Genomic DNA, 12,355 nt, shown 5'->3' on the forward strand with positions numbered 1-12,355 from the left:
GCGCCCTTCAAATTTCTGGTCGCTCTTTTCCAATGAGAATCGGATAATACTTCTAGATCGATTCCAATTTATTTCTCTTATAATATCTACAGTTGGTGGTTCGCAACAGCTTTTTCATTTCTCTTAATATTGCTTTCGGGTATATCAGCAACTCCGAGTTTATAATGGAAAGCGAAGGTAGATCTAAATTAATATTGATCTAAATAATATTGATCTTCACATCATTACAATACCCGATTTCCTTCTCAATGAGATTTTAAGTACATACAAGTAGTTTGTGTTGGTTGTATTTGAGCAACGCAGGAGTGGCACTCCCCTGTCAATCAAAATAAAGTAGCTTACGTCTTATCTGCACGGCCATAAGCCATGCAAGAATTCAAACTTGTAAACATCGAACTTCGCGTCGGTGGATTTGTGACGTCACGTCGAAGTCACCGCCAACCCTCGTCTTCATCGCATCGCGGCTGTTACCAGGGTCGCCTTAGCCTGGGCTCCCTGCACCCACTCTGGTAGAGGTCCGTATAGGGTGCCCGTTCCCTGGGTGGCACTTTGGGTGATTAGGAGGACGGGAGAAGGGTTTGGACCACTCTACTCTGGCACTTTGGTGAGACCAGCGTGTCTGGCAGATATCGTAGGCGGGACTGTGAAGGATTTCGACGGGTGCATGTGACTGTGAGGAGCTGCCGCTGAGAATAATCCAGGGTAAGTGGAATACATGCTCTATAGTGGAATAATAAGCCCTTCAATTAAGGGTGCGTTCGAGCGTGTTACTCTTGCTACTCCTGAGTGCAGGAAAATCTCCGGTGTGACGGAGAGCATATATCCGTCATACCGGAGACGAACCCGCGGGTCGTGCTCCTGTCGGAGCATACTCGTGCTAGCACGAGTAGCACGCTCGAACGCACCCTAAAGATGTTCTTTCTCTTCAGCATAGCTACAGCTACGGCAGCTCCGTTCAGTATATGTCTTCAGATGTTTCTGTCGGAAATGTCAAACCCCACAGGCATGAAAAATCATAACATACTGTATCAATGTCCAGGATGGATGCAGGAAAATTCGAAATGAAACCGCCACAGTTGTGCAGCGGTAGCGAAACGTACCCGAGAGGGTGGGGGGGGGGGGGGGTTAGCGTACAGTTCCCGTCAGTGGGGAATACCCCGCCCCTTGCCCTTTCTCCACCGCCTGTTGGCCGTTCTCCCTTGGAGTCCATCTCTCAAATGCCTCCTCGGCCAAGAAAAACAATTCACGGCTATGCTGTCTTCAATTGGCCTTATTCCGGTGTTTTGGCTCCTTTGGTACAAATCTGCTGTTTCAAATAACTCGAGGAAAACTGGCATCCTTCAACATTATACGCTCATGCCATAACTGACGTCAATGACTATAATCGATTTGGTTTACAATGCCTAAATCAGGTGGCATCTTTTAGACCAGCGAAGTACAAGAAATCAAAAGTAAAGACTTGTTCCTCTTCAGACCTCATTTAAAATATGAAGCATTTAATTTTGTTGATGTTGCTGATAATCATGCACATACAACTATTTATAATGTATTTGAAATGTTACATTAACTTGGACACCTTTTTCTGCTGCTTTATGAGGGAAGCTCGGAAGTTGAGTAATTTTGTTTTGCTTTTCAATTAATTTCGATTCCGAATGAATCATACCGGTGAACCAAATGCCAATTTCGTTCAGATCAGTTCTAATCTCCTGGGTATCTGATTTTAGGTTCAAAATCGTGTTTTTTTTATTGCACGCTCTCTCAAGACTGGAAACTTACGGTGCGTCCTTTTTGAGATATTGACCCTTGAGGCTCTGCTTCGCTGTTTTCCGGATGAATGACGTCACTGTGACGTCACTTCATGAACTTTACTCGTTTCCCTCTATTACTGTTCTTTTTTTTTTAGTCCCACAATTTGACCTTGGTGATATGTATGTAGCCTATTTTCGAGTAGTATAATAGGGGTGTAAGTGGCGCCACCAACGTCAAACGCCAAATAAAACCACCCAATTTTTTCTGCGGCCAAAAATTTTGGGCAAGATTTTTGAACAAAATTTAACTTCTACAAATTTGGAAAAAAAATTGCGAGGCCCCCAGCCAAATTCTGGGTGCGCCACTGCCCCCCAATATTTATAGATAACACATTTCCGTTTGACTACAAGTATTTGCGATCAATATCAACCAATGCATTAGTCCAAACCAAAGCAAAATTTGTAGAATTTTATGGCAAAAGAGTCCGTTTTACTTAATTCCCTTGAAAAAGAAGAAAGCATTCATATTCTCCAAAGAGCCTACGAGAGTACGAGTATATTTTGAGTTGCCTATTGCCCTCGGTGATCACAGGTGTTCCCATAGCATTCCCGTCATTCCCATCATGTATTTTGATAGCTGGCATAGGTGCTTGATTTGACGGGGTTTGATTCAGTGTGTCTAGCACGTGACCCGTAGCCAGGTCGAAGTATATTTCATGACTGAATTTTGGTGCATTTCTTAAAGCTTTTGTGTGATGCCAAATTTGCCCCTGTTGGGGGAGCCGGGTATAAGGGGAACTTGACCAAAATGCAGTAGCATCTCTCGGGTCGAATTCAAAACAGGGTCACAATAGGATCCTCATTTTCAGTATAGGAGGGGAGGGAATTTCCACTCAGTGTAATTTTTTTGTCGTAGTTTTTAAATAAAAGGGGACGAACCTGTGTTCACAGGAACGGAGTGCCCCTCTCTCTGTCGCAGCGATTGGGCAAGACTCGAGTCCATGAAATGCTGCTGTGGGGGATCGTCAAACCTCCTCCACAGCGAGTCTGTTACCTTCCCAGCATTGAATAATGCCGGTACCCATTTAACACCTGGGTTGAGAGGAGAAAGAGGTAAAGCGCCTTACTCAAGGACACACCACGCATGGCCACGACGGGGCTCGAACCCACAATATCACGATCATTAGGCCTGTGCTCTACCGCTAGACCACACGTGCCCTCAAAGTTTTTAAATAATACAAAGCAAGTTGGGATATGTATATGGTTGGCATGTATACTGGCCTTGATTGGAGGCCGGCCCTCGATCTCCCACTCCCCCAGTGCCAGTGCCCCCTTGCCCCAGGTTCATAAACTACTGACTCTATCCTCAAGAAACGGACAGAAGGGATCTGCAGACCTATTTAGAACATCTGTCTCAGTGCCCTTCGAGGCATCAACAACATTTGGTCGACCATCTGTCAAGAGACGTATCTAATTCTATACAGGAGGCCTCCCCGAGATATTTTCAGCAATGATTGATGCGCCAACGAAAGATATCTTGAAGCTTAAACCAAACTTTGAGTCCGGCAAAACCGGACTTCCGAGAGTCATTTGCTGAAACAATTTTTCTCTGGTCCGTATCGGAGGTTTGTCAGCATTAGCAAGAACCGCGAAACTGTTTGGGAAACAGTTATTAAAGATGCACGGTTTGGTCTGAGCCTGCGTGGACTTGGGCCCGGTAATTCAGTAATTTCCCCCGGTACTTTGCGGGTTGAAGCAATCTTTCTCTCGGTTCTCCGCTGGATGAAGCTAACAAGGTTGAACAACCAAACAAAAAATACAACAGCACAGCCGAGCCTGGGGATCTCCTGACCCGGGCAAAAGTTGCGTATCGCCACGGTACAGACCTGTTGTAAAGCAGGAAATGACGCCTCCTTAGAGTTGGTGAGGGGGGGGGGGGTTGTACTTGTAAGAGTTAAATTTGGAAAGGAGAGTTGAGGATCCGTCTCATTTCCATCTAGGGAAGTATTGACCAGAGTCACCAGACTAGAGACGAATGAGTCCCTTGCACTTAACATTGAGAGAGCTGACCACCGTGTGATGTGAAAATAAAGTTACCTGATGGAGATATATGGTTTATTCAAAATGGATTCCACAAGCCTATTGTCTTGAGCTTCTAATCTGGTAAGTCAGTTCAACTTGGATTTGTGTACAGTGTCTCGTTGTTACAGTAGTTATTTGAAATTCCTTCAGCTCCCTGGACACCTGGCCATATGCACAGTGTCACTGACGGATCCAAAACTAAACTGTAGAGGGATTAGAACGGCCTTTAGACCTTCTAGTGTCGTAACTAATGGAGTATGGACATGCCGCCCCCTCGTCTAACGGGAGGCCCCCGGCCCCCTTCTTGTGTCTCCTTCTTGTGTATTTTGTGCCCCCAGAGAGAAAATAAGCCGCCCCCCTTCCCGCAGATTAGTCCCCAGTTAGTAACTGCCGACTTGCCGGCCGCTGTTTCAATGATTCATAAAGCGGTGGGGGGGGGGGGGGTATTTTCTGCATAGGATGCGCTCTTCTTTTCTGTTCCTTTCTGAATTCTTTTACCATTTCACGAATCCTTGTGGTGAAGGGGTAACTACCCTACAACATCGTTTCTATAAGTCGTGAGTAAGTGATACTAATCTATCAGTAAGTGTGAGTAAGTGATGATAATCGTTATCAACCAGCCTCCTCCGCAGACCAAAGGGGAAGCGTCAGATTTCCTCGAGTCAAGAAAACAGATGCTGACATATAAATGGCTCAAGAGAAAGGCTAGTCCTAAAGATAATTCAGAAGTTCACACTGTGCAGGCTTCTTTTGATATCTTAAGGTTCTAGAAATAGCTTTTGGTCTCGAGTTTATAGGTGTTAGGATTGTACAATGACGGGAAACAAGACAAAATGAATATGTTCATTTGAATTTCATTTGAACTCGGAGGCAAATGAAGATCAGGGTCATCCTACTTTTCTGAAGCCCACCCTGAACCAATTCACGTTCAGAATGAAACTTGTGCAGTGTGCCGATGTGAAATCCACAGCTAGAACAATCATTATAAACACCTACTTGATTGGGGTACATACCTATGTTCCCCAATACCTATGTTCCCCAACCCTAACTCCAACCCTAACCATCTACCACTAACCCTAACCCTAATCAAGAGATGTATAGGGGATTTCCAACTAACAGTCAATTGACCGAGTTTTGAAATAATGACGAATTCGTATCTCCTGATCAAAGGCCGTGCATTTATTGTGTTCTCGAAAAGTGTAGTATCCACTTCGTTGGGATTTCACCAGGTTAGGTTTTGAACATTCTTCTTTGGATTTTGAGTGGTGTTATTATTGAAAATGAACAAGATGCATGAAAAGAAAATGATCCTACATTTACATACCTTTTACTGCCCAGGGTACGTTATTGTTGCCCCAGTCAAAATAAGGTCGGTGCTGAAATGCCGCCTTTCATTCTTCTCCAGTTTATCATACTTTTAAGAAAATGTCTGGGTTGTTTCAAGGTTGGAAAACAACGCGTCCACAAAAACCTTTCTTTAGGGGGGGGGGGGGGGTGGGGTGGAAAGGATCAAAGACGATCGTAACTTCCTACTTCTTAACAATGGGTGAAAAACAACAACGATGTCCTGGTACAACCATGCATGGTTGGACAATTATACATCAAGATAAATGGACATTCACATAAGATACAGATTCTTTTACGGGTATAAAATTGACTCTTTTCTTTTTTACATTTTGGGACTTGTCATCAGATGCATGAGACCTTGGATGGAAACTGTCAAAATGACAAATAGTTTTATAACCTGTTTACTGCCCGCAGCGAGGTCACATGTAAAGAGACTGTTACACTTGCGCTGATGTACCTGTTTCGGGAGAAATGTGAAATTCCCAGGTATGCCAACCTCGCCGGTGGCGCCTTCATGCCGCGTATGTTGCGTCCCTCGGTTGTAATAGAGCACATTGATTGGTTTATGGCTCTTGTCGGTCACCTTCATATCGTTACATGGAACTATGATGCTGTAGTGCGCCCTCTGTTGGTTTCATATTGACATTTTGTAGGCTTGAAATAAAGAGGAAATATTTAATGAACCATATCATTGATATACGTACTGAAAAAGAAAAACAAATTTGGAACATTATAGGACAGAGTTATGTTTGTGATATTTGAAGCATATATTTGATATTTGAAGCATCCGCTTTTGTAGTTTTGTTTGTTTGTTTGTTGTAATTTGTTTGTTGGTTTACGAATTTTTGGTCATTAATTGCAAGAAGTGTCAATGAGCGTGTGTGATCCTAATTCCCGTTAACAAATAAAAACGGACCATTTTAAACAGTACCAGCATCATTCATTTTGCTATAACTAGTTTTCGATACATTTCACCTTATAGGCTTATCCTACTTCAAATCAGCTCAACACCCTAAGAAGTTTTTTTCAATCGACCATCTGGTGATCACTAATATAGAAATCCGAAGATTACGAGGTGGGAATTTTCATGCTTCGTACAACACACTCAGCTATAACAAGCATAATAATTTCAATTTCGTATTGTGTATTCTGCATCGATTCAGTATAAGATAAATTCTCAAGTTCTCAATTTAGTGAGCAGTGATTTATTGCCCAAGGGACAAACAGGAAAATTTATTTCAGGGAAATTTTATCTTTAAATCTTCACGCCCACTATCAAGCTAGTTAACGCCCTTCAAGTGATTTTCTAGGGGGATTCGTTGGTGTAATTAAGATTGTACCATCAGTGACAGGCATACAAATTTCTATAGCGGAAAACTGCACGGATTTCCGGCCGGGCCAAGGAGCTGCTTGTCCCCTTGCCCTACCCGCATCATCACGCCTATCTCTTCGTCGTTGTGTCAGCTCACAGGAGAGCTTTGACGCATCACCGAAAGTGAAAGTGTCAGAGTTTCTTGTTCCCATGGGGACTGGCTAGGATTACGTCATAATTCGCGGGTTATCGAACCCCAAATTGAAACATTCATTGCGAGAAACCAGTGATGCAAATATCGGAAATCCAAGCCTGATCTCATGGCCTTAAAACCGGACCGCCTCCTTGCCCCAAATCCAGCCTATGTAGTTCGGTGAAGGACTATATTTACTATGAATATATCCTTCTTTCACCATATTTTTTTTGCTGGTCGTAGAGGGCCAGTCTTAGCGTTTTCCTTGTACCTATCCCATTGGCTAACATACTGACTGACCGCCACGTGTGGCCCGGATAGTGCTATCGTATGGGGTTACTTCGTAAAGCCAATAAATGGGCTATTTCTGGCCCATTGTGTAGACCAGATATCATCAAACGAACAGACGTTCTGAATCAATTATAGTGATTTTGTGAGCTCTAGGGCAATTTTTTTCTGCCTATAGTTTTCTTCTGTAACCATTGCCTGTAGGCCTATAGTCACGTCCGCAAAACCCACTTAAGCTCACCCCAGAAAACCCACATTTGTACCGTTTTCCCTTAAAAATCAAAATGATAGCTACATGTCCAGATAGTTATTCTTCTTCGTTCAAAAGACACCATATGCTGTGCTAGGAAAGATTTTCAGAATTTCGGATGTAGAATGTGTTCATTGTTTTCACTGATTTTCATTTCCGTTCCAAATGTTTTTCTTGGCGCCAACTCAGGATACTTCAAATTCACGAGAACTTGAGAAAAACATCGTGCTGTGTTGGTATACATTCCCGTAAACCTGCTCGAGTCAACGGCAAAACTGGCGTTTTATAGCCAGAGTCAGAACACAGGACGGGGTGTTTGTCGAAAAAACAACAACTTAAACCGTAATGGCAATATTCTCAAGTGAAATACTCAAGGACAAACAAACAAAATAAATCCAGAAAAACAGGCAGGTCAGTGTTCTCTATTTTCGCAATAAATATACTTTTCTCACAGTTTGTTGGGAGCTTTATAATCTGGTTTACAAACACTGAACAATTTGGAGGAAATAAACTGACCGCGTGTTTTCTTTTTTAACGCTCCGGGAGCGTGTCCCCGCTGGTCTCTCTACAGCGGCGACTCAGTTCGGCCCGATTAAATGCGTTATTCGCACGCAGGGAAAAACTAGCACAGCACGGTTTCTCACAGTTTGTGGAATTCTAGTCCGAAAGGTCATCGTTTTTTTTTTATTTAGAGAGAGAAATGTGTTATGTCCATAACTTAGCGGGAGGTTTATCTTGTATATCTAAACAACTGGCAAAACAGGTGATAGAATGACACCTGTCCGGAAAACTTTAATTTTATTAGGCTTTTTGGTTTATGCAAGAGTTGTGAAAGTTGGGTAAAGTTCTTGCTGATGACGAAAAACCTTAGTCTAAGCATGGAGGTTTCCTATTTTTATGGTCTGAGGATAAAAACACGATGCGGCATGGGTTTTGGAAGAACATCTTAGGTTGAAATAATGCGAAGATTTAGGTGAAACTTGTTACAAAAGTCTACATGCTCTTGTCGTCTCTGTGGACATGTCCCCCAACACCCCCACAGGAACCCCTGGATCACTGCCCTTTTTATCCTACTTACTTCTTGGCCCCGCCCATTTTATTTCCCCGTTCAACCTGAAAACAAGCGAGTTTACTGACTACTGGCGCCCGCCAAAAGCCTCCCAGACACCCACACCTGTCGTAGTTTGTTCCCGTGTTATATGCCTCTCAAGTTCTTGAAACATAAACTCACCGCGCGCCAAAACATCAATCCCCAAGTGAGCTTCATCCCGGACCAAAATATTGCACAAACAGGTGGAATGTTTTGAATTATTATCAGAAAATATGGGTCATAAAATAAATGCATGTTCAATTCATTCTTCTTCTTCTTTTTTTTCTTCAAAAGGCAAGAATGTTATACTGTAAGTGGAGTTCTCTTTATACCTCCCTTATGATCTATCATAAAGTGGATTTTCCCATTTCTGCCATAATTCAGAGATTTCCCTGGTGGTTCAGCCGTAAATCGTATATCAGATCAACGATTTCAGTATCAAGTACGATTTTATATGTGAAAACAATGTAGCTCTGCGTGATGGATACGATGCTGTAGATCTAGACCCCTTGAACACAGCGCCCTCTCTGAGGATCAGGTTTTGTTATTTTAATTCAGTGACAGTATATCAAGGCAGAGCGTCTATTCATGCGTAGCAAAGAGGACCGAAGACGCGTCCTATCCAGGCGCGGATCCGGGCAACCCCCCCCCCCCCCCGGCTCTTAATTTTTTTCATAGAAATTAATAAAAAAAATAATGCGACCCCCCCCCCCCTTTGCTCTAACACCCAAACAAATAAAAATGTTAATAATGCACAAAATCAGGACAGATTCCGCTTGTTTAGGACTATTCTGTAGCATATGGTTAATAATCGTCGCATTTGAACAGCGCCCCCCATTGAAAGTATGGTACAAGCCCTCAAGCCCCTCCCCCACCTATTGGTTTTTCGGAGACCAAGTGTCGGAGAAAAAAACCTGTCTACATTTCAGAATTTTTGCTGATGAACCCCCCCCCCCTCGCAAAAATTCCTGGATCCGCCCCTGGTTCGTTTGCAATAATAACACCACTCAACAAACAAAGAATAATGATCTAAACCTATGACCTGTTGAAGTTTCAGCTCGATGGATATTACACTTTTCGACAGTGAAAAACCGTGCACAATGTTTGGATCACGAAACACGAGTTCGTCCAAAACCAGTCAATTGACTGATCGTTGGAAATCACCTACACTTCTCAATTTCTTGTAATGACAGCAAGCCAGACGGAATAATTTCACGGGGTGTTTATAATACGATCTATAATCCAAGGGAGGTTTTTTTGATAATTCAGTGAGCTAGTTTGGATATAAATGCAAATGATTCTATATGCTTTTTACAAATATGGCTTTAAACAACTGTGTGTAGGTGTTAATGTGTTCAGTTATAATAGGCTTACGAAAACGTGGGTCGTTATAATCATAAAGCAGCAGCGTATTTTGGCCAGTTTTTGAAGAGTTTTTGGAGGCTTACGGACTTCAGGAGGTACGGCTGTCAGCGTCGAGATATCGTGTGGAAAGTACAAAGACTCGAACTCAAGACCTTTCAACTGCCGGCTTAGCATTTTACCAATTAAACATCCAAGTCTTTATCCTTGGACGTTGATGTGGACCCATACCCTCCCTAGGGTGGGGGTTTGGATGCGGGTGGGTGTTTTGGTTGGGATGGGGCTGAGATGGCGAAAGAGTGGCCCTGGATTGATAGCGATGTTTTGAGACGGTACTCCACCTTGTCCAAACAGATTTCTTGGTGAACTTCACAACAGGATGCTGTTGATTCCTTCACTGATCCTTCTCTTCCTCCGTGTGCCTGTTGCCCATCGGTCGACTTGAGAGACGCCGTTGCACCCGTGTCGTTGGATCATTTGATCCTACAACCTGCACGAGGCTGGTTTATCATCAGCGGCCAACCCTGATACTTCTTGACAAGACTGCAAAAAGCCCTCGCCAAGAGGAAAACGGTCTCAATTTCCTTAACACCTCAAAATAGACCCCGAAGATAGAAAATGAAAATAAACGCTACAAACCCTGAAAAAAAGTAAGCTCTGCAGTTGAATTAAATTCCCTCGTCCCAAAATGCCTACCATCTTCTCGAAAGCTCACTTGAAGACAATGTTGGAATCCCCCATAATTTGCGAAATCAACATAATCTCCACTGCTGATGGATTTTGCTCAAGGATGACATCATTCTCTTACCTATAAGTCATATCTTTTCTGTTTGAATCCTTGACCTTCTTATTTCTTCCCGACCTCTTGTGCCCCGGGATGTTGAAGGTCGTGAGTTGTCACTTTGATACTTAATCTCGAGGGTGATAATTTAAGGTCCTGTGGGATGAAATGAGCTCAACGCATTAACCGCGAAACTTCAAGCGGATTACTGGCCTATTGGCTTATTGTATTGTCATTAAGGCATTAACTAGACTTATACTATCATTGTTGATCTTAATATAGCGAGATTTCCACAGAAGTTACAAATTAGTGAACATTATTATACGGCACATTAGGTATGAGATCCCTTACCGCCCGGTTCCCAGACGGTCTGGGCTAAGCCTCGCCCACTCCGAGAAAGGGATTGGGACTCCTCTCCAAAGTGGGCGAGCTCGGATTAAGAGAACGAAGTACAAGTCTGACTGGTGGGCCCTCTCCTGAACCTAACAAAAGAAGCAATTTGCAAGGCGATAATCCTCACTGCTGGGTAACAAAGACCCGGCAAATCAAAGGGCGCGCCGCCGGTAATCACTCCCCTGGACAGCTATTGTTGGTGACCCGTTGCCCTCGCAGGCCTATTGAAAAGCTTGAGTGATCAGTGAACATGGGTTTCAATTAGTTACGTGGTACGTTTTTCTCCCCTTAAATGTATACAAATGTATATGGACTTGCACCGATGAATCCCTGAATCTGACTTTTAAAGCAAACGGGGTTGGTATTTTGTTCAGTATTAAGATCAGAATTCCCCAGTTTGTTCTATTTACGTGCATTAATTTATTTTTTTCGTTCAACAGATAGTCCAAAGGCAGGAAAGGGAAAGAGGTATACCGATGATGAACAATAATAAAGATGGAGAGCTTTCAACCTTTGATTTTCTTTTCGTCTTTTCGTTTTATTGTTGTTATTACCATTACCTTTATTATTTTCCCTTGATCTATTCTGATGGTGGTGTGAACATTTCTTCGTGATGATGATAAAAGCCACCGAAGATCATTAATTACACAGAAAACTTTTTGTAAAAAAAGCATAAAAAAATAAACAACTGTATCCGTTAATCTAGTGATTAAAGCTCACTATTGATTTAAGAAGACGAAGACTGAACATTAATAAAAGCTTTCCGGTTAGCCCAATATCCAAATACATATATAGACGTTATTTAAATGCGCAATTCAAACAACTGATCAGTTCGCTTCCAGGGTTGGGGGGCAAAATGTGAACAGATTAAATGTCACTTTTAAGTTGAAGACCTCTTGCAGCCATCATTCAACATCTCAACCGTCTTGCACTTGTGGTCGGTGTACCACTCATTAAAGTCTGGGAACTGAAGCTTGGCTTGGCCAAATATGCTGTGGAGAATCTCGCTATCGATTCGTGGTATTTTGCACTTCTTGTTGTTTTCGTCACGGGAGTTCCCGGTGATATTTTGCTTTACAAGTGTGTCCTTCGGGATCTCCCTTTTCATGAGGTTCAGACAAAGCAGCCTGGCGCTCTCTACCTCCGAAGCGGTGCACTTCCTCATCTGTACGTCGCGGAGAATAATCTTGTAGTCGGAGACCTGGCGTATCATGTTGTGATTCCCGCCCAGAAGGTACGTGCCCGGCTCTGGACCCGCGATTAACTTGGACTGGATATGGCGGGATGACACTGGTGTTCCGGTATAGGATGCGGTTGGGTGAAGAATGTGCGTGTTCACGTACAATTTTGCAATGTCTTATCTTGCATATTTTCTATATAGAAATTAGAATAGCTAGAAAAAAATATTCCAACTATTAATTGAAATGAGTCTCAGGGTGAACAAAAAATGTACACATAAAAATCTGGTTTCAGGATTTAAAGTGAATGAAGTTTTTGCGTCAACAGAAA

The 12,355-nt window shown here is 42.8% G+C and overlaps 1 protein-coding gene across 1 annotated transcript in view; it reads left to right on the forward strand.

Annotated features, from left to right (window-relative positions):
• The first annotated feature begins 474 nt into the window (after positions 1-474).
• The window catches only part of LOC119736051 (matrix metalloproteinase-24-like), a 45,226-nt gene continuing 33,345 nt past the window's right edge, over positions 475-12,355 (forward strand). Inside the window, exon 1 of the mRNA XM_038210056.1 lies at positions 475-702. The gene's annotated coding sequence lies outside the window, so the exon portion shown is untranslated. The remainder of the gene's footprint in view (positions 703-12,355) is intronic.

The sequence above is a fragment of the Patiria miniata genome, unplaced genomic scaffold (assembly GCF_015706575.1).
Source record: "Patiria miniata isolate m_02_andy unplaced genomic scaffold, ASM1570657v1 HiC_scaffold_29, whole genome shotgun sequence".
NCBI lineage: Eukaryota > Metazoa > Echinodermata > Asteroidea > Valvatida > Asterinidae > Patiria > Patiria miniata.